We start from the raw sequence: 23005 nt of genomic DNA, 5'->3' as shown, positions 1-23005 counted from the left end.
CTTTGTATTCTCCTGCTGGAGGACATGTTTGTCTAGGTGCAAGCATTGCAGCCGCTACAGCAAAGGGTCCCAGGTTCCTGCCTGTCTCAAGAGCGCCTGGAGCCATATCTTAGTTCACCTCTGGGCTCAGTGAGGAAACCTGGGGTCTAGGCCCTGCTCTGCCAGTAGTCAGCTTGAACCCTTAGACCTTGGTAAAGGCAAGCTGAACTCATGCAACCGGGTTTTCACTGAGGGTATCTCAGCCTGTGCCAGGGAGTTAGGGCTATAGCAGGACATAGGACAAATTTCTTGGGTTAAAGAAATAAGGAGGAAATAATAAGAAGTATAGCTTCAGATAATGAGTGCTGTGAAGATAACTAAAGGGGATGATACAAATAAGAGTGACAAGGGGACAACTTTAGGTTGGGGGTCAGAGAAATCCCACTGAGGAGAACTCTGAGCTGAAAGCTAAAAGGACCAGCCATTCAAAAAGATCAGGGGACAGAGTGTTTCAGACACAGTGAATGGCTAGAACAAAGGCCCCAAAGGGGAAACAAGCTGCCCTGTGTCCACAATGCTGAGGAGTGGCTGGGAGTGGAGCCCCCATGTGGAAGGTGGGGAGAAGGGACAGTATGGAGAGCTTAGAGATGAAGCCAGTGACCAACTTATATAGGGCCTATGGTCGTGGAAAATTCAGATTTTGTTCCCAATACAAATAAAGTCTCTCATTAAGAAAGTTTTAAACAGAGCAGTGACAATCTAATTTACATTTTTTTAAAAATTCTCCCCTGTCTGTGGTATGGAGAAGGCTCTGTAGAGAGACAAGGCAAGAAATGGGGAGATGATGAGAGGGTTGGATTAGCATCATATTGCTGCTGTAACAAAATGGCAGAAATTTAGTGACTTCAGACAACATGAGTTTATTCTTTTACAGGCCTGAAGTTCAGAAATCTAAAATCACTGTGTCTACAGGGCTGAATTCCTGGAAGCTTCAAGGGGAAATCTGTTTCCCCACCCTTCTAGAAGCTACCTGCATTCCTTGACCCATGCCCCTTGCTTCCATTGTCACATCTCCTTCTACCGACTTTGATCCTCCTGCCCAGCTTTTTAAGAACCTTGTGGTTATATTAGGCCTTCCTAGATAATCCAAGATAACCTCCCCATCTCAAGATCCTTAATTTAATCACATACACAAAGTCCTTTAAACATGTAAGATAACATATGCACAGGTTCCAGGTATTAGGACAGATATCTTGGGAGAAGGGATGCGGGCTACCATAGAGGTTATTGAGAAAGTCCAGGCACTAGCTACATTTGCAATCAGATTAGTGTTTTGAAGGTGGAGTCAACAGGATTTATACTCAATTGTATGTGAACATTAAGAGGAAAAGAAATCAGGGATGACTCAGGTTTTTGATTCGAGCAAGTGGTTAGATGGGGGTGCCATTTCCTAAGATAGGAAAGACTTGAAAAGTAAAAAGTTTTGTTAAGATGAAAAGGGTTTGGGGGAGCTTGTAGTATCTAAGATGTCTATTACATATCCAAGTGGAACTATCAAGTCAGCAGCTGTGTACACATGTTTGGAGCTCAGCAGAAAGGTAAAAGTTGTAACTAAAAATTAGAGAGTCATCTTCGTATGCCAGTGGGACTAGCACAGACTGGAACAGTCTGGTGAAAACCCCTCCTATAGGGCTGCCAGCCCAAGACCACCCTGCAATGACCACCACTATGAATAGCCTCTGAAGAGCCCTGGGCCTTGGTATCACCAGCTCAGCAATCAGAATCCTGGTTCTGAGTCCTGGCTTGGCCAATCCTAAGTCATATGCTTGAGCCCATGTCCTGGGATAGTTGAGGGAGGGACCCTCTGACCCTTTTATTCTCCTTGCCTTTCACCAAGACCCACACAATGGAGGATTACAAATAGGTTCAAAACCTGGAGAACAAAAAGGCAGCAGAGATCTGCTACACAGGACCATCAGGGTGCTGGACATTTGGAAGAAATTATGAAATCATCAGAGAGTGAACACATTTGAGATGTGTTGCCAGGAAATGTGAGGGCTCACTTGATATTTGTGGTCATGAATTTAAGTGGAACCAGTTACAGTGTTGTGTGATCAATAGGTTGGCCTAAATGATGACCGTTGTGCTCTGAGCCCCTACCATTCATTGAAATTTAAGCAGTGTTCTTTAAAGCTATGGGCTTGGTACTGGCGACACCAGGGAGAAGGAAATGGCCCTGTGCTTGAGCGGCACAGAGCCTGGAAGCCATGATTCATCTGGGGCCTTGTCAGGATTAGCCCTCAATGTGAACACATCCCACTGCTTCCTGTGGGCTCAGTCACACCTCAGTTCCACTCAAGAATCAAGTCATGCAGGCCACTGTGTGACACCTCAAGGCCATCCCATGACAAGCTACTCCAATAACAGAAATACCCAAGTCTGTCAGTTTTAGCATCACTTGGCCTAGTACAATTCAACTAGTGACAGAATGTTCTTTGGGTTTTTCTGTGGGAAGTAATAAAAAGCACCTGTTCTGCAGTTTAATGGGCCACCTTGGATGCCACCTCTGCTATTAATTTGTGACCTAAAGCAACCTCTCAAGGTCTAATCTCTTTGTCAGCAAAATGGCAATAATAATACTTAGGTCACAGATGTTATAAAGAGAGTTGTTTTTTGGTTTTTTGTTTTGTTTTGTTTTGTTTTTTGGCATGTAGCATGCAGAAGTTCCCAGGCCAGGGATCAAACCCATGCCACAGTAGTGACCAGAGCCACAGCAGTAACAAGGCTGGATCCTTAACCCACTGAGCCACCAGGGAACTCCCTAAAAGAGTTTATAAAACACTATGTTTAAGACCATTAAGCTTGCTCTAATATGGTAAACATGGAAACAAGTTTAAATTAATTAAAATTAAATAAAAGAAAAAATTCAATTCTTTAGTCTCACTAGCCACATTTCAAGGACTCAGTAGCCCCATGCGGCTTGGATGGTGCAAATATAGAGCATTTCCATTATCATACATTCTTTTTTTTTTTTTGTCTTTTTATCTTTTTCTAGGGCCGCTCCCAGAGCATATGGAGATTCCCAGGCTAGGGGGTCCAATCAGAGCTACAGCTGCCGGCCTATGCCACAGCCACAGCAATGCGGGATCTGAGCCACGTCTGCAACCTACACCACAGCTCACGGCAACACTGGATCCTTAACCCATTGAGCAAGGCCCAATTGCTCAATGGATCGAACCCACAAACTCATAGTTCTTAGTCAGATTCATTAACCACTGAGCTACAATGGGAACTCCCATTATCATAGACTTCTAATGGATAGCAGCACTATTGTGGATGGCATTGAGGCTGGCCCTAGTAAATGCTCAATAAAAAGCAATGAAATGTGCTGTTATTTATGCACCAGCTACCTTCTATCATTTGGACACTACCATCATCATTGCTGTCCTAACCATATATCATCTGTACTATTAGTTGATTTTTTTTTTTTTTTTTTTTTTTTGCTTTTTAGAGCCGCACATGTGGCATATGAAAGTTCCCAGGCTAGGGGGTTGAATTGGAGCTGCAGATGCCAGCCTACACCACAGCCACAGCAATGCCAGATCTGAGCTGCAACTGCAACCTATACCACAGCCCACAGCAATGCTCAATCCCCCACCCACTGAGCAAGGCCAGGGATCGAACCCGCAACCTCATGGATATTAGTCTGATTCATTTCCACTATGCCACACAGGAACTGCCTTTGTTTACTTATTCTACACTTAAGTGTAAAATTTTATTTTTACACTTAAGTATTCAAGTTTATTTAGTATCATCAAAAACTAAACAGAAAAACCAATATTTGTGTCATAAATAAAAGGATGACAAGTTTAGGACGTAGCTCAGTGGTTAAAAGAACTCAACTAGGGTCCATGAGGACATGGGTTCGATCCCTAGCCTTGCTAAGTGGGTTAAGGATCCAGTGTTGCCATGAGCTGTGGTGTAGGTCACAAACACGGCTTAGATCTAGCGTTGCTGTGGCTCTGGCGTAGGCCAGCAGCTGTAGCTCCGATTTGACCCCTAGCCTGAGAGCCTCCATATGCCATGGATGTTGCCCTAAACAGACAAAAGACAAAAAAAAAAAAAAAAAAAAAAAACAAGTAAATACATAAATACGTAAATAAATAATGAAAAGAGTTCTCTTGCGGCATAGCAGGTTAAGGATGCGGCATTGTCACTGCAGCAGCTCAGGTCACTACTGTGAGGCAGGTTCCATCCATCCCTGGCCGGGAAACTTCCTTCCATATGCCTCAGGCACGGCCAAAAAAAAATTAAATAAAAGGATGATAGAAATAAGAACTATGAAACAAAATAATGTGGCAAAATTAAATTTTTTTATTTAAAAATTAAAAGCAATGACTGAAAGCAGTAACAAAGTGGACCAATTTATAAAAATATGTACCTGAAAATTCCCCAATGAGAAAAAAGATGGGATTGTTTGTAACCAGTCAGAAATAAAGGTAGCTCAGTGAATGACGAAATGGAGAATCCACATTAATAAAACACAGATGCATTCTAATGTTGTCAAACACCCCAAATCCTACATTGTGACAAGGTTGGTGGCTTTCAGCCCTGAGTGCAGAAGCACAAATAAAGCAGGAGGCCAGGCCACTGGATCTAGGGCACACAGGCCATGGATACCTTCCAACTCCCTCTGACTCCAGGTGATGTGGGGAGTGAAAACCAGCTCCCAAAGCCCTTCCCACATCCAGGCCTTTAGCAAAGGCCTGCACAGCACCAAGGACCACGCAGAAGCCCTCAGCAAGAAACACAAGAGTCTAGGTATCTAGTTGAGGCTAAGTGCGGTGAGGCCACAGAGGTCCTGGGAAAGATAAAGAACACCACCCAGTGCCCCTCAGCTGGAGTGTCTTGCTTGTACCACCTAAAGCTGTCTCTCCCGAATGCTATGGTACCATATATCCTTTCCTTAGAGTACTATTTAGTTTATTAGCTTTTAATCGGGGCTAGGGTTTGAGTTAGGATCAAGGGTCTTATTTAGGCTAGGACTGATTAACTTACAGCTGCAGCCACTCTCATGCAATCAGGCTTTGCAAGCACCTGGAACATCGGGTGGTGGTTATAAACATGCATGCTGCATCCTAGCTGCTGGGTTCAAATTCTAGGCCTACCTCTCCTTGTGAGACTGCAGGCAAATAACCTATTACCCCTGGTAAAAAATAATTTTAAAAAATAGCAGTTCCCCAGTTCAGCAGGTCAAGGACTCAGCATTGTCACTGCAGCGGCCTGGGAATTTGGGTGTGGCAAAAATAATTTTTTAAAACAATAAATAAAATTAAAAGATGAAATCATGACCCTCATACACATACTCAAGATCTGTTTACCTTATCATTAAGAAGGGAACCAGGGATATATTACAAACCATTCAATGGAGAATCCAAAGAACAGATGCAGTTCTAGGACAGGAATGTTGAAATCAACTTGTAAATGGAAGCAAATTGACTTTTCCACAAAAGGAGAGTGTTGTCCTTGGAACAAACAGCATTTATTTGCGTATCCATAGACAGGAAGCATTGCTGTGCCATCAATTCTCTGCAACTTAGAGTTGCAAACAAGCTCAAAGGCAATGAAAAGCTCTAATCAGATTGCACAGAAGGATATGTCCTAAACACTGCAAAGTTTTCCATTGGAAATATCCACAATTTTTTTTTTCATTTATTCCAAATTTACTTAAGTCCTTTGGTGCCTCAGTTTTGTCATGGGTGAAATAGAGATGAATTCAAGTCCTTCCTTCACTGTGTCCTGAAGGTTCTGACCTGCCTCACTGTAGCCCCAGTGTGCTGACTTTAAGGTCAGTTCAGGATGAAGGAGGGAGAGTATCAGCAAAACACAGCAGGAAATAGCATTGGATGGATTTGAGTGCAGAGTATCGGAAGTGAGGTCCTAAATAAAGCCTGGAGTCCTCCTGAGTCTGTGGGAGGTCATTAGCCTGGAGGAGGCAGAGGGCTGGCCAGAGGAAAATGAGGGTGTGTCCTAGAAGTCTAGGTGCCCAGAGTGTGAATAACCTCTTTATGGTTGTGGCAACATACTCCGTGGACTGAATCCAATGAGACACACTTCTTTATTCTTACCATCAGTCAGTCAATCAACAAGTGTTCACTGTGCATCTTCTTGGGAAACTCAAACCTCCTGGGACTCCTGCCCGCATCTGAATCCCCATAATGTAGTCCTGGATTTAGTGTCCTGGAGAGACAGTATGAGAGCACTGTATTGGGGGTCAGGGGGCCTGGGTTTGCCACTGATCCCTGTTTATGGGACCTTAAACAGAGTACTGTATAGCATCTACCCGAAAGGATTGTTCTCAGGTTTCAGTGAGATAATCCATGTAAAAGGCTCATGGTAAGTGCTCAGTAGATTTAAAAAAAAAAAAAAAAATTTATCATTATGTTAAGAATTTAGACTAGATTGTTGAAATCACTTCCAAATTTCTAAGAGCTACTACTTCTCTCCCCTCAGACCCACCTGAGAGCTCTAGGGAACTTTCCAGAGCCCATAAGTGCCAGTGGTTTTCCCTTTGCTCAGGGCCAGGTAGGGTAAGTAAGCAATGCCACCAGGTCCTCCCTCCAGGCTGGTAGCTTGGGGGTGGGAGCAGCCTCTCTGGTCCCTGCCTGCAGTGCTCCCTGAGGCCGGCAGGGGACGCCCTGACCTCACCACACAAGTGCAGCCAGAGGCAGCCCTAGCCTTCCCAGATCTTGTCCCATCACCTTAGACCATAAAAATATACAAGATGTGATCATTATTTTTCAAAGTCACTTCTGCTGAGGCTGGCAGTTTTGTAGTAATGGATATTATCCTCCATTCAGTCACTGAACATGAACTGAATGAGCACCTGCTCACACCAGGTACCATCCTAGGTGCTGGCATCAGGAACTGGACCAAGTCCGCTTTAGAGTTCCAACTTCTTTTTTTCTCAGGCAACATTTGGCCTATATCTACTGAGAAATCACTAGTGCCAGGCTCACTTCTGGTTGCTTTAAGTATATTCTCTCTCGAACCCCTGCAACAGTCCTGAGAGCTGAGTGTTGTTTGACATCCATTTTCTGGCTGAAGACCCTGAGGCACCAGGAGGTGGAAAGATGTGCCTTGGTTATACCCCTAGGAAGAGGAGGAGTGGAGATTTGAACCTGGGCCAACTGACTTCAGAGCCAGTGGCTTTGCTGCACTGTCTCTGACGGGAAGAACAGGCAAATGAGTGCAACATGAGGGCAGCACAGGCTGGAGCAGGGCTTTCAGATGTCCACAAAGGTGGTGGGAAGAGGGTAGAAGATGGTGAGAGGGAGGAAAGTCTGAAAGGAGGCCAGCTCTTGGCACAGTAGAAAAACCTGAGAAGTTCCTGCTGTGGTGCAACGGGTTAGACAGTGTCTCTGCAGTGCCAGGATGCGCGTTTGACTCCCAGCCTGGCACAGTAGGTTAAAGGAGCCATCACTGCTACAGCTGTGGTAAAGGTCACAACTGTGGCTGGGATCTGATCCTTGGCTCAGGAACTCCATATGCCATGGGACGGCTGAAAAAAAAGAAGAGAAAAAAAAGAAAAAGCCCGGGTCTCTGCCTCTTGCCCACCCTCACTTGGTGTGGATCTGTACCTCACACACCTGCCCCCTTCCCACCCTCCCCCCACTCCCACCCAGTGGCAAAATCCTGCCTCCTGCATCCTCAATCCTTGGACTCTAGACCCAGCTCAGCCTCTCTGGCTGTGTTTCTGAAGGAAAGTCACTTTTTTTTTTCTTTTCGTCTCTTTAGGGCCGCACTCACAGCATATGGAGGTTCTCAGGCTAGGGGTCTAACTGGAGCTCTAGCCACCAGACTATGCCAGAACCACAGCAACGCTGGATCCAAGCCACGTCTTCGACCTACACCACAGCTCACGGCAACGCTGGATCCTTAACCCACTGAACGAGGCTAGGGATCAAACCTACATCTCGTGGATGCCAGTCGGATTCATTTCTGCTGAGCTATGACAGGAACTCCCAAAAGTCACTTCTTTAATGCCCAGGAGCTTCATTTCCTCAACTGTAAAATGGGACTCTTCACGCACGCTGCTTTGGTGGAGTCGTATGTGAGAAAGCATGCACAGAAAAGCTGGGTTTCATTGTTATTTTCCCCTTCTCTTCAAGCAGTACCTGGAGTACAAATGCTCAGTCCTCCAAACATCCTCCCCTCCTCCCCCACCAAAACCCCAGTCTCTCACTAACCTCAGCTAGCTGTGCAGAGGCCACCCACCTGGTAGCTAAATCATGCAACATGTTCATGACAGATGGTCAGGTACGTCACACCCACCCACTCCAGTTTGGGAGGCAATTTAGGCAATATTAAACAAAGAGAAGACTCCAGTGGTAGGTGTCAGGCGCTATGGCTTTGGGGAGCATCAAAGGAATTCCTAGGACCCGACAGACCACACCCCATGGGCACCCTGGCCCCACGTACCTGGAAGGGTGGCTGTGTACAGAAGTGAGTGGTGGCCCTCATGAAACACATGTGAACTCTAACAGGCTCCCCCTTCTCATTGATGGTTTCCTTCCTCGATGAACCTCAGGATGGAGAGGGTGGCCACACCCATATCCTATGGGGGGAAACTGAGACCAAGAAAAGCAGGTGTGTTGTTGCTCAAGCTGTCCCCTCAGCAGACTGGCGGTCTGGGGTGTGAGGAACCCCTTCCTCTTCCTGCCTTCCTCCTCTCCTGACTTTCAAGAGTTTAGTGAGTGGAGAAGGGGCACCTTTATTCCTGATTAGGGGTCCCAATTTTTAAAATTTCCTGTTTGGAAGCAAAGGACAGGAAATTATGTAGCCAGAGTTTCTATACAAATTACCCAGGTGTCCTAACTCCCCAGTGTAACAGACGTTATTACTCTCTTGGCCTCAGTCATCATTCATCCCTGATTGTCCAGGGAAGCCCACTCCACTGCCCTGAGAGACCAGCAGACACAGATTTATATGGGGAAACCTAGACAGACACAAGGAGCAGACTCCCCACCAGACCAGAGCCAAGTTCTGGTAATGACATCGATGAATCACTGACTTCAGTGAGTCACACTATTGAGCTGCAAGAGGCCTCCAAGATCTTTCTAGACTGACACTTAACCTTCTGGTTGTTCATGAGGAAGACAACTGAGTGAGGCCCAGAGAGGGAAAGTGACTTGCCCAAGATCACAAAGCTCAGATGGGCAGAGTAGAGGCTGGAAGCCCTGAGCCTTGGGGCCAGGCACTTTCCACTGCTTTTCACAGCCCTTTGAATATCCCCATAGCCCAAGGGGAGGCATAGGGCCCTGGTGATTAGCCAAGGCAGCTCAGGCTGTCTCCTAGCAGGTGGGCTCAGCGGCAGCCTCAGTCCTCCCTTGGGGCCCATCTTCACACCCGAGGTGCCGGCCTGGGCCGCTTCCTGCCTGGCTCTCATCCAAGGCCATTTCACAATGGGGGGAAGAGAGCTGGGCCGAGAGTCTGGGGTTAGTGCTCAGGCCACCTCTAGCCTAGCCCCTCTCAGACCCCCTGGAGACAATGAGCCAAGCCCCACCTGAGAGTGGAGATGAAGTAAGGAGCTGGAGGCTGGCAGGCCCTTCCTGAGAGTATTGTGAGCAGGTGCCCTGAGGTGGGCAGGGGCTGCCTTGCCAGCACCCACCATTCCTCCATTTCCCTGGCCTTCCATATGCAGTCATTCACAGTGGGGGAATTCTGTGTGGATAGGAGGTGGCCCGCTCAGACCATTATTAGTCAGAGGGGACTCTGGAAGCAAGCTGGGAGAGGGGCAAGGCCTTGAGCAGCTTCCTGTAAGGAGACATCGTGACTACCAGGCAGAGAATTCCGGGCAGGGAAGCCCAAGCTGTCTGTCTCCTTCCCCTCCCTACGCGCCCCAGTCTGTGGTGACTACCATTTACACAGGAACCAGGACAGAGATGTCGGGACACTCAGCATGGATTTATTGCGCCCCTGCAATAGGGTCAGGGCCACTGCCAAGGGATCTTGTCTGAAGGAGGAGGCAGTGGTTAGGGATCCAGATTCTCCTGTCTTAAAGTCTTAAGAGACGAAACAAACCCCAGCGAAATGTCAAACCACAAAACAAGGCCGTGTGAGCCTGGGACCCACACTCTCATACTGGACAGTCCAGTTTGGCAGATCAGGGGCAGGGGAACTCACTGTGGACAAGGCCGAGGGAACCCAGGGAATGGGGAGGAGGTGGGCAAGGTCTTCGCCACAGGGAAGGAGAGACAGAGCAGATGTGAACACGCACGTGCAGGGCGCAGGATCCCGTTCCAGCAGAGAATGAGGCTGGAAGTGTACCTGGGCCCAGGGCCGCTTCCTTCCTCTGAGCTCACACTCCTTGAACTTGCTCTTCCTCTGTATCCACAGGACGTGGCTGGCCCACGGAGGCAGGTGGCCACGTGGAGAGAGCCAGGCAGGGGCAAGGGAGGTGCAAGGGGGCTCAGCCCCTCAGCCGGGGAGCCTGGTGACAACAGGAAGCAGCTGCAGCAGGCTCCAGGGTTGTGCTGGTGTCTGTCCACAGCCCCTGCAGCACAAACTGTTCTTTGAGAAGCTCTGGGGACAGAGGGCCCACACCTGCTTCCCAGGTCGGTTTGGACAAGCCCCCCCGGGGCCCAGGCTGGGAGCCCAGCAGAGGCAGACATGGCCCAGCAGCCCCCTCACCCTGCCTCCCCTCCTCTACCCACCCTCCAGCCCTGTTGCGTTGCTTGAGGCAATGAAAAGTAAAGCAAGGTCTTTGATGGGGTAAAAGGTGCTGACTCTCATGAAGACCTTTATGGTAGAATTTCCAATGATGTCTCTAAAAATAGGACCCAAACACCAGATCCTGAAATCTAAACTCAGTGGAGATAATAAGTGGCATGGCTTTGCAGAAAAAGCACTGGATTGGAAGTCAAAGCATAGAGCTCTGATCTTAATTCTGCCATGAAAAATCTGTGTGACCCTGGACAAGTCACTTGCCATAGGTGGACTTGAGTCTCCTCCCTTGTAATGGAAGTCGGATGGGGGTGAGACTCCATGCTCTGAGGTAGCTTTGGGGTTGCTAGAAGTTCCCAAGCTAGGGGGGCAAATCAGAGCTGCAGCTGCTGGCCTGCACACAGCTCATGGCAATGCCAGATCCTTAACCCACTGAGTGAGGCCAGGGATCAAAACTTCATCCTCATGGATACTAGTCAGGTTCATTACTGCTGGGCCACTGTGGGAACTCCCGAGCTTCCTGCTTTTTCTGAAGCCAGATCTAGGCCTGGTAACTCAGACCAGGTCCCTATGGGCAGCGAGGTTGTAGAAGGCTTTGGACTTCCCGAATGCCTTCTGGGTCACATTCTGCAAACCCTCCATGTTTGCCTCCCAGGCCTCAGCAACCCCTGAGAGAAGAGTCGGTTTAGCTCCCATACTCTTCCTACCTGCTCATCCTCCAGCCCAGTGGGGGAGCCAATTGAACTGCTCTCTGGCCTCCCACCAGGTCACACTCATAGCTTAAACTGAGCTATTTAATATTTTTTGGTTTTGTTTTGGCCGTGCCCACACCATGCAGAATTTCCCAGGCCAGGGATCAAGCCCACGTCTCAACAGTGACAATGCTGGATCCTTAACTACTGGGCCACCAGGGAACTCCTGAGCTGTTTAAAGAGGACACCCAACCCTAGGCCCTCAGAGATAGCTTCAGCACAGGGTAGTGTGTGGGGTGAAAGGGAGGCTAAAGGGTGGAGGAGAGGGGAACACACTGGCCTCTGTTGGTCTCTAGTCTGCAGGGTTGAGAGCTGCCAAGACCAATGTTGGCAAAAAAGCAAAGGAAGAGAAGAGGAACAGGGCCAGACCAAGCCGACGCATGGTAGTTCCCAACTGCAGCCCGGAGCAGTGCAGACATGGGCTTGACATGCTCTTGCCTGTGTGTGTGTATGTGCGTGTGTGTCTGCACACAAGTGTACAGGCATAAGAAGGTGTGTGTTTGTTGAGCGAACACTGCCCATTACTACAAAGATGCCAAAACCCTCTGTTTATCATCATGGCCTGTGGTGCCAGGAACTATGGAACCGGGGTTCCCCCCTACCCCTGCTGACCCCAAGACATTGCTTCTCACGGAAACAGGAAGGAGAGAGGGAGAAAGACCTGCAGTCGAGGCTGCGTCTTCAAGGCGTGCTCAGCCAGCCTTCCTCATTCGCAGGTCGCCCTCGCCTTCTCTTTGTCCAGGAGCATTTAATGAGAAGCTCTTTGCCTGGGGCCGCCTCCCAGCATCAAACCCCTCTCCCCCAAACATGCTACCTGGCAGGAGGGCCAGATCTCTGCAAATGAGGAAAGGCTGCAGGTCAACATCTCCAGCACCAAGCTGTGAAGGAGGTGGGCGTTGAAGGAAAGACAGGATTGGGGGAAATGGAGACTAATGGACTAGTGGATGTGGGAGGTGAGAGAGACATTTCAGACAGGAGGACAAGTTAGGAATGCATGCGATTTGTAGGGGAGGTTATAAGGAGGCCTCTTTGGTTGTGTGTTCTGACACATCACTGACACCAGCCAGAGTCTTGCAGTTCAGTTCAGGGTGTGTTCTGACACTGACTACCCAGACTTAGCTTCAGCGCCCACAAGGAAGACTTTGCCTTTATGGATGACAGATGCACATATGGTCCCTGGGCCACGTCTGTCTGACTTGGCTACGAATTCACACAATGGTTCCCATTTAGCCTTTTGGGGTTGAATAACCTCCTGGAATGGTTCATGGAACTCACTAAGTGTGCTACACTTACAACTAGAATTTTATTATAAAATACAACTCTAGAACCACCAAGGTAAAGAGACGTAATAGGGAGGGTCTGGGGGACAGAATACAGAGCTCCCATGGCCTCTCCTCACGGACCACATGTGTCACCTCACTGGGTGAACATCAACATGTTCAACAAACAGGAAGCTTCTCTGAATTTTAGTGTCCAGGGTTTTTAATGTGGGGGTTCATGCTTTGGGTTGATCAAAGCACTGACCACTTATGGTTGATTAAGTTCACATGACTGAACTCCTCTAGTTTCCCTCCTCTCCCCAGAGGTCAGGAGTGGAGTGGAGATGGAATTTCCCACTTTCTTTCCTGCAAGGTCAGCCCCTTCCTTCAAACTACCTAAGGACTTACCACCAGTCACCTCATTAGCATAAACTCAGGTGTGGTGGAATGGGCATGTTGTGAATAACAAGACACTCCTATTACTCAGGAAATGACAGGCGTTTTAAGCTCTGTACCAGGAAAGGGGAACCAAGACCAAACATCTATATGTTTTTATTTTACCAAAGTTGTAGTGGACAGTCCCTGTAGGGCAAAGAGAGGGGAGCTGAGGATGGAAAGATAAGATGAGGAAAATTTATAAGATCAGAAATTGATGGGCAACTACCCCTTCCCTCCTAAGAAAGTGGAGCCAGAGGAAAAGCAGTAGAGACAATTCCCTTACTTTAGTATTTCTGGAGACTCTTTCATCCTGCTTGTTGTTCAGTTTTCCCTCAGGTGTTTCATCCAGAAGGAAGAGGCATGCCAGAGTCTCTGCTTTGGCACCAAACACCCCCGCACCCACCCACCCAGGCCCAGGTCTAGCTATTAACATTCCCCCTAGTTCAAATACTACTTCTTTCTGGAAGCCTTCCCCGATTACCCCTGTGAGAAGTGACCCTGCTGTGAATTCCGGAAAGCCCTTGGTCAATCAGTTCACTAAGGCCCTGTGTTGTGACTCATATTCTTACCTTCCCCAATTCCACCCTCAGCACCTTGCCTTACACACTTTCCCCTTCATTTGAAATAGCCAGCCCTGTGTGTAACATTTTGTATATCATTTGTGAGGTCTCTACAGACATCTATTATCATCAGCCCCTCTTCTGTCCCTGTAGAACTTAGTGCCTTCCCTTGAAGAGATCTCTCTCTCTCTCTGCATAGAGTGTGAATGTTTATCCCGCCAGACTATGAGCTCCCCCAGGGTGAGAATGTCTCTACTTTCCAAACTAGTACAGCTGGCCAAGCAGTGGGCTCTCAGGCATGTGTACAGAATAAACTCAGTTTCTCCTAGCAAACGTCACCTTTCTCACATTTAGGAAAGATCAAGAGAATCCAGGGGTGAGTTATGCATTATCCTGGGAAGAATAAGAAGCAGGAACTAAGGCACAGGCAAGACTAGCCTCTCCCATAGGGTCCTGCACCTCCAGCCAGGAGACGGCTCTCGGTGGGTGCTGCACTGAGGGCTGGGGGTACTGGCAGGTAGAGAAGTCAGACCACCCTGGGCAGGCAGGCAGGTAGATGGGCAGCTGGAAGCACCACGATAAGCTCTGGGGGTAGGTTCTAGCTGAAAGGAGCCTTTCCAGGGACTGTGTGAAAGTTCTCCCATGAATGGCTTCCAGCCCCTGGAAACCTAGAGCAGCCCTGGTTTAGCGTCCAAGCCCTGATTTACTCGACATTGATAGTTACCACCCGAGGCTCCAAGCTGAGTCGGAGCAAGCCTGCACAGCCACCAGCCCCTCCTCTGAGGCCTGGCCTGCTGCTCCCTGAGGGACCCTTTGAGGGTCCTTAGTGAGCAGACCGGGTGCCAGCCCTGAGGATGAGGGTCCCATGCACTTCCCCTAGGCAGGGTCCCATGACATAGAATTGCTCCAGGGAATGGGTAACCAGACCTGAAAAGGGACAGGACTGCCCAAGGATTCTTAGTGACCTCCAAAGCTGGCCAAGAGTCAGTGACAGTCCCCTAGCCTCTCCCTGCAGGGCTTCTGGTGGGGGTGGGGGAGACCTTGTCTTCTGCCTCCCTGGATCACAAACCCTTGATCTTTTCTTTGGTCATGGATACACCCTACACTGCTGAGTGTGCTACCCAGCATCTTATGGAAGCCACAGTCTGGGAATGGAAAGAATGGAGAGAGCCCGCTCCCAAGAAATGGTTAATTAATCCTCTCCCCTTCCCCCAGGCCCCTTGCACCTGCAGGCTGCGGTGTGTGGTTTCCCACAGCTGCAGCTGGCTCTGCAGCAGCCCCCTCCCTCCCAGGGAACCTGAGAGGCCCCAGGCCTGAGGCCCCTGGGAGAGGCGTCTCAGCCTTGGTCCAGCTGCTGGGGGTGGCGTGGGAGGGTCTTGCAGCCCTCTGACCTGGTCCTGCCACAGAGAGCGCTCTGGCTGACCTCATTAACTTCTACCCGCTAAAGCTGAAGGCAGAGACTCCATTTGGGAGGTGACCACAGACCCTCTCCACAGGGCCTCTCAGCCCTTCCCTGGCTCCACTCCACTGACTTCTGGAAGAAGCTGATGGCCTCTTTACTGACTGCATCCCTGAGGTAGAGGGCGGGTTGAGAGTGAGAGGTGAGTGGGAAGGACAGGAAGGAACAAGAGGAAGTGAGATTTGGCAGAGCCAGGCCTCTGCTGGTCAAGACAGCCTTGAACCCACGATGCTAGACTCTGGCAGGCTCTGTTCTCTGTCTAGCCAAGCAAAGGGCACATTGCCACAGAGCCTGGGCAGATACCCAGCTGCCCTCTGGGCCAGACAAATGTGTTCAAGGACCACCTCAGAACACTACTCACTCTGAAGCAATGAAGCAAAAAACGTGGGAGCTTTCTTGCTGAGACATTTCCCTAGGATGGGCGGGGAGGGGGCATCCAGAGGCTCAGCCCATCACTAGCAGCCTGCCCACTGCCGCTGCCCCCCCTGGCCACTGGGCATGCACCCAAATCCCAGGGGGCCATCTGGCTGGTGCCACACGAAGTGTTCCGCCCCAAGACCTGCCAAAGGATGTTCACTTGGGTCCAGAGGCTTGGGAGACAGAGGGATGGGAAGGCCGGGTCTGACAGGCACAGGCGGTGACAGGGCCCAGTGCTCTGGCTTATCTCACTTCCAACCCCAGGCAAATTGCTCCAATTCAACACTTTCCCTGGGAGGCCTTATGGCCTGCAGCTTGGGGCTTTGGTGGCCTCCACTTTGCAGAAAAAGCCCAGCTCCCCCTCAGAGCCAACTCCCCCCACCCAGGATAAGAAAAGGGAGGGTGACTTGGCAAAGGAGGCTTGAAAGGAAACAGAGCTACCCCTCTACAGAAAGCCCTGAGTCAGATGTGGGGAGGAGGCACAGAAAGGGCCCTGCAAAAGCCACAGATTTGGTCTCCCCTCTTGCTCAGGATGAGGACAGCTGCAGGGGGGCAGCCAGGCCTGGAGGAGGTGAGGGTGTGGGCTGGGTGGGCACCAGACAAGCTTCAGTGTCTAGGCTCCTGAGTAACCTGACACCCCTAAGAGGGCAGAGCTGATGCCAACCACCCTGGCTGATGCCAGTGCCAGGAGTCCACTGTGAACTCCAGACTTGGGCTTGGCCCGTTTGCAGCGGTGCCACGTGGCCACAGGCACAGAGCTCTGGCTGAGCGTCACCACTGATTACTGTGTGCCCTCAGGTGTATGGAGGCAACGCCCCATGAAGGAACTATGAATTCCTGAGAAGAGGGGCCTAGATGAGGAGGCCCAAGGTGATCCTGCCTACACAGGGCTATTGATTTATTTTTGTTTTTTTGGCTGCCGTGCAGCCGCTTGATGTGGGATCTCAATTCCTAGACCAGGGATTGAACCTGGGTGGAAGTGGTAAAAGTGCTGAATCCTAAACATTAGACCATAGGAAACTTCATAAACTTTATCCTCTAAATGAATGAATTAAATGGTATGTGAATTTTATCCCAATAAAGCTATTATTTTAAAAATAACATACTACTATTATAAAATAGATAACCAACAAGGACCTATAGGGAACTATACGCAATATTCTCTAATAAGCTATCAGAGAAAAGAATCTGAAAAGTCCATATATTTTTATATGTATATATAATATACATATTATATATAATAATCTTTATATTACATATAAATTATATAATCATTATATATATTATGATATATATATATCTGAATCATTTTGCTGTATACCTATAAATCAAATATATTTCAATAAAAGAAAAAAGTGATACCAGGACGTTATTGGAGGGCTGCTTTAATCAGGGAGTAACATTATCACCTGGTCTGCTGTGGGAGCATCAACTGTAAGGAAGAGGAGAGGCTGGAGACAGCTGAGAGGCTACTGTCATGGGCCAGGCCAGGGGGGATGTGGACTTGGCCTGGACGGGTCTCTTTGTGATAGAAGTTTATGAGGAGGTCAGACTGGGGTATATTTAGAAGCGGGAGTTTGATAATGGATTGGATGTGAGGGGTGGGGGAAAGAGATGAATCCAGGCCATTGAACTACAGTGGGGAAGACTGGAGGAGGAGTTGGGTTGGGGGAGGGGCAGAGAATCAGAACTCTGTTTTGAACATGACGGGCCTCTGAGGTATCCTCTAGGCAGGGGAGATGTGAGGATCAGAGTCACCATCATATCAATGGCCACATGCTAAGGGCCAGCAGTCCTTTGAGGAGAGTTCTACAATTATCCCTGTCTATATTGGGCACATCTTGTGCACCACCTCAGACCCCCTCGGCCTCACCTCTGGTTCCAGAGGCTGCTGTGGTGACCAGTTTTGCACAGGCCTAGACCAGGGTCACACAAATGCAGCTGACAGTGGCCAGTGCATGGCTCTCCAAGCCTTCTTTTTGTTTTTGTTTTGCCTATTTTTTTGGGGGGGGGGCGCACTTACAGCATATGGAGGGTCCTAGGCCAGGGGTCAAATTGGAGCTGCAGCTGCCAGCCTATACCACACCAGATCTGAGTGGCATCTGCGACCTACACCATATCTCATGGCATCGCCAGATCCATAACGCACTGAGCAGGGCCAGGGATGAAATTCATGTCCTCGTGGATACTAATCGGGTTCTCGTTACCGCTGTGCCACTATGGGAACTCCCAGAGGATTCTTTAACCACAAGGTCTCACAGCCCATGGGGTGAAGCAGGGGTTCACACCCAGGCAGGGGCTCCAGAGGTGGAGCTGCTGTTTTGTTCTCTACTCTGTTCCCATTGCCTCTCAAATATTCCAACCTCTGGATGGCACTGAAAGTCACAACCATGACAGGATCTAAGTAGGCAGAGACTGTAAATAGGAAAGTCATCCCCATGTTACTATTCAGAGGTCAAGATGAGGAGAAGCCAGTGAAGGAGCTCAAGAAAGAGCTACTGCCGAGGTAGGAGGAAACCAGAGGAGTGTGGGGTCCTGGACTCCAAATGGAGGCTGTGTGTCAAGGAAGAGTGATTTCTCTCTATGCAAATGCTGCTGAGAGGTTGAATAAGATGACAGGAAACACTTCTGGATGTGCCAACAAGGAGGTCATTGGCGACTTGAACAAGTGTAGTTTCAAGTGGAGTGGCAAAGACAAATACTTGGCTGGAGTGGGTTAGGAGGGAATGGGACAGAAGCCGGCGATGGGGTAGGTTCAAAGGAGGGTTTGCTTTTTAGGATGAGAGAGATGACAGCATGTTTATCTGCTGAAGGGAACAATCTGGTGGAGAGGAGCAGCTGGATAGTGCAGGAAGGGAAAGGATGATTTGGGACAAAGTCCTGGAGTGAGTGAAGGAGCTGGAATTTGATGCACAAGCAGAGGGGCTGACCAGGAATTGGAGGGGGATGCCATCCACTGTAAGAAAGGAAGGTGGGGACTAGGGTGCAATTGCAGGCACCTGGGAAGAGCTGCTGGTGAGAAGACAAGTACTTTTCATACAATTGCATGGATTTTCCCAGGGACATAAGCAGCAAAGGTCATTAGCTGACAGCAGGGAAACAAAGGGGAGATGCTGAGGGTTGGAGAAGAGAGGAGGTGTGAAACATATCCGGAAAGTGGGGAAGTGAATCTAGTAGAGAAACAGCAGGATTCCTGGGCAAGCTAGTGCCCATTTGAGGTTTGTGGTCAGAAATGTAAAGTGTGGCTAGTCAGTGTGGCTGTGAATTTTTTCCCATGATGTTCAGCTACTCAGCGCAGGTGCAGAGTAGGAAGGGCGTGGGGGTTAAACAAGGTCAACATGTGTCAGGAGAGTCCAACTGAAGGGAAAGAGCCACAAAAGTAGAGGGCCTGTGCAAAAGGTCAATTATTGTCACAGACCACAAGCTTAATTTGGAGAAGGATCTCAATAGGAGATCAAGGGACTGATAGATGGTGAAAGAGAGTGGGTCCAGTGGATTGGCAGTCCCCAAGGGGACAAAGAATAAAATGGTGGTGATAGAGTAAATGAGCTAAAAACAGAAAGTGGTGGTCAGAGGAGGGGGTTCAAAAGTGTCAAATTATAGGCTATGACCATGGGAATGGGTGGCAGAAGTGGGAAGAAGACTGGATGGAGAGGAGGTCAAAGACCACCAGTGGTGAGCGTGGGGTGGGTCTTCTACCTAGAGGTCCTTCCCTGCCCACTGTGTCTAAGAGAGCTCCTCATGCTCCGCCACTACTCCTTCACCCACCTTCTTCTTTTTCATAGCATCCCTAACATTATTGTATCCAGTACTGACTTATTTGTTAATTACCCTTGCTCCCATGGGAACCTAAGAACCTTGAGGGCTGGGAATTTTTTTCTTCTGGTTTACTCCTATATCCTCAATTCTTAAGAATAACACCTGGCACATAATTAGGGCTCAAAATACTTTAATGCAAGAATGAATGCCAAGGTCTCAAAAAATAATGATAATGGGGTGGCAGAGAGGAAGAACGTGAGCCAGGCACTAGAATATTCTGCGAATGAGTAGAATGGCCTAGAGTATGGTCGATTTCTACAACTCCAAGGGGTGGTGGCTGACTTGGTGTGATGGCAGTATCTACCACTCCTGTGAAAGTCACCTAGAGAAGATGGATTTTCTGATGCCTTCAAAGGAAATGATGTTTCAGGGTGAGGAGAAAGGAGAAAAGTCCTAGAAGTAGCTATCAAGAACAAGAAGGACGACTCCCCAAGCTCCAGACTCATTCATATGATGGATGTAGGAAAAAGTAGCAGGTAGGGTATGGGGGTTAAGTAGGATCAACGTGAGTCAAGAGAGTCCAGCTGAAGTGTTTATAAGGGAGTGGCTCTAAGGAAGTTATGTTCTGGGGATCGGGGAGGTTTCCACTAGAGCAGGAAGGTGCAGTAATGTTCAAAGAGAAGGTTGCGTATAGGGGGAGATTTTGCTATGATAAACCGTGAATTCCAGAGAACACGGTTAAAGGACTGGAGGAATAGTCAGGTGAGGGGAATTACAGAGATATATGGGAGTGAAAACCTGGGGGATGAAGATGCCCTAGATGCTCAGGCTTCTAGTGGTGCCTGGGGATATAAAGGTACAAAGCATTATGGGATTATCCTAATGGTCTTTCAAGGGAAGGTGGGTAAGAGGTCTGACCCTAGCCTCCTCCTGCTCCAACCTTGGGTGGTGTGTGGCAGTGAGGCAGCCATGTTGGTCTTGGGAAAGGAGAAGTCCTGCCAGACACCAACTGTTCAAAGCAGAAGGTGAGGGCAGCACTGGATACCAGAAAGAAAACTGGGCACTCAGGAGGCTAGAATATTGTCCCAGATTTTCTTACAAACAAACTTTGGGCAAAATGGGCATTATTTTCTTCATCTATAAAATGTAGAAAAGAGGGAGTGCCTCCCAGCTCTGTAAATCTTGGTCTCTCTCCCCTTCTCCTTTCCCTGACCTCCTGTCTCCTCAGCCTCCCCACCACTTAGCCCAGGCTTTATTCTCCCTGGGGCTCCTGCTTTATATTAACCACACTCCCACTGTCAGAACTGGGAGGCAGAGCCAAGGCCTGCCCTCTTCCTCCTCCCTGGCTCCAAAATGCTCCTTGCACTGTCCCATGACACTCTGCTCCTGAGTGACTCAGGGGGCGGGCGTGCCCTCCCTTGGACACTGAATTGAAACTCAGGCGTAAGGAGTGGGAACCTCCTACTGAAGACTCTAGCAGGGACAAGTGACAAAGCCACAGACTGACTGGAGAGGCTCCCCAGGCCCTCTGGAAAGGAACCAAGCCAGCATCCATGGCTCAGGGATGAGCTGTTTACTGTCCAGCAACTCTGGGAGGCTGGGGCCCGGCCCAGGGAACCAGCCACAGCAAGGTTTTGGCCAGGGGCTTGATGTGAAGCCCTGGACTAGGATGGAGGGGGAAGTCACGTTCTCATCCAGGCTCCCACAGCAGCCAGTGTGATCGAGGTAGTGAACCACCGTGCTTGCTTCACCAGTGCGAAAGAGAAAATGATAAAGGCCAACATTCACGGAGCACCTGCCCTGTGTCAAGCATTAAATTCTCCTCACAACAACCCTCTAAACTGGCGGCTCCAATGACTTCCCCTTTAAGGATGAGGTGACAAGAGACTCAGAACATCTTAATAACCCACCTAAAGTCCCACAGCCAGTAAGTGATAGATTCTTAACCTCTAAACCATATACCACATTTAGTTTCAACAACCTGTGAAGTAGGTCTCATTGTCCTAATTTGCAAACATGGAAGTGGGCTCAGAGGGGTTATTTACCCAGAGCCACTGGGCTCACTGGTGGCAGAACTGGGATTGGGAACCAGGCCTGTCCCAGAGCCCAGCCTCTTGTCTCTGCACTGCACAGAGCCCCCAGCATCAGCTGGGGTCGGGGGTGGGGGGTTGCTGTTCTTCAGGCTGCCCTGTCTGGGGCCCAGCAATCTCTCTCCAGGCAGGTTCTACAGGGTTGAGGAGGCAGCCAGATGCTGGCAGGAAGTGCTTGGCCAAGATTCATTTCCATCCCTCCACAGTTCAGGCAGCAGTTCCCTACCCTCTCTGAAACTCACCTGGAGGAGGTGGATTTTCTGATGCACAGGAAGAGGGAGACTGGCCCACATCCCAGTCTTTGAGAACCATGGCCGGTGAGTGATTACTTATATCGCAGGCAGCTGCCGCAACACCAAATCCTTAACGCACTGTGCCCAGCTGGGGACTGTGTCCCAGCAGCTCCCAAGACTCTGCCAATCCCTTTACGTCACAGGGGGCGCTCCGATCCCAGCTTCTTTAGAGACTCTCTGGGCACTTTTAAGTCATTTTCAGCCGGTAAGGTTTAACCTCACCATTTCTCAGGTTGGATAATTTAGGCATGGAAGGGCAGACTCCCTCAACGAATCCTTTTCTGGTATCTTTTATGTGTCACCTGAGGCAGGAGGTAGGGACAAAGATGTGTCAAGCAGCTACTGCTCTCCAAAAGCTGCAGGTTGAGAGCAGGGTGGGGTGGGGTGTTGGGCTGCATCCCACAGGCCTGCAAGCCTTGTACTTACTAGTTGCCTGGGACTGAAGAAAGAGCCCAAGAGACAGCAACAGAGACATCAGTGGTTTACTGGATCGGGGGCTCTTACACAAAGGGTGATGAAGCAACACTCCACCATGGGCAATATCAGACAGGACATGGCAGCAAATCTTTGCTCCTGGGGATGGAGGCTACCCTTTATAAGGGGAAGTGATGTCAGGCATGGTCATCCGTTACCAGGGGCTAATTAAGCTCTATAATTAAGAGGATTGGATAGTCATGTGAGTGACTCAGGGCCTGGTCAAGCAAGGGATGTACAGTAAGCAAGAGAACAGCCATCTTGAGTGGCCTGACCGTATGGAGCATGTACAGGATCTTACACTTTCCGCTTCCTAATGAACATGTGCCAGGATGGTGAGGCCACCATGGCCAGCTACATGATTCAGGGACTTAAAACCACTCAGACTGAAGAGCTGAGGGCTCCTGCTTCATCTTGTGCCCACAGGACCACGTGCCTCTGCCCATACTCACCTGTAACTCATACAATATGTGGTTAATAAATGTTAATTAGCCCCATACAGCGGGGCTCAGGAAAGGGTGTGGGGAGAAAGGAGATGGTGTTTCACCTGGGCTTTGAAGGGAATTTAGTTGGTGCAGAGATGGAGAGAGAGGATCTAAGCTGAGAAAACAGCACGAGCAAGGCCACATGGTACACTGTGGGGAGAGTATGGTGTGAGATAACACTAGGCCGTAAGTCAGAGTTCCCGTCGTTGACTTCCAGGAACTCGGTTACCACACAGTGGTTTCCATTTCTTGTTCTTGAGACGTGGATTTCTCTTAGGCCCAGAACCACATTCTGCTCCACAAGCCTTATTCCTG

At 49.2% G+C, this 23005-nt stretch overlaps 1 long non-coding RNA gene across 3 annotated transcripts; it reads right to left on the bottom strand.

Moving 5' to 3' along the window:
• On the bottom strand, positions 5262–22139 carry LOC110261466. Of its 3 annotated transcripts, none has more exons than XR_002345541.1 (4): positions 21681–22139; positions 10309–10534; positions 8461–8609; positions 5262–6219 (listed from the first exon to the last, which is right to left on the bottom strand). It is a non-coding gene; the product is annotated as an uncharacterized LOC110261466 (long non-coding RNA). The 3 variants fall into 3 exon arrangements; XR_002345540.1 differs by having other exon boundaries at positions 8461–8788; positions 10309–10471; XR_002345538.1 differs by having other exon boundaries at positions 10309–10471; positions 21681–22138.

The sequence above is a fragment of the Sus scrofa genome, chromosome 1 (genome assembly GCF_000003025.6).
Source record: "Sus scrofa isolate TJ Tabasco breed Duroc chromosome 1, Sscrofa11.1, whole genome shotgun sequence".
Classification (NCBI taxonomy): domain Eukaryota; kingdom Metazoa; phylum Chordata; class Mammalia; order Artiodactyla; family Suidae; genus Sus; species Sus scrofa.
Note: the sequence above shows the minus strand (reverse complement) of the source record. Positions and strands in the feature narration are given on the sequence as shown.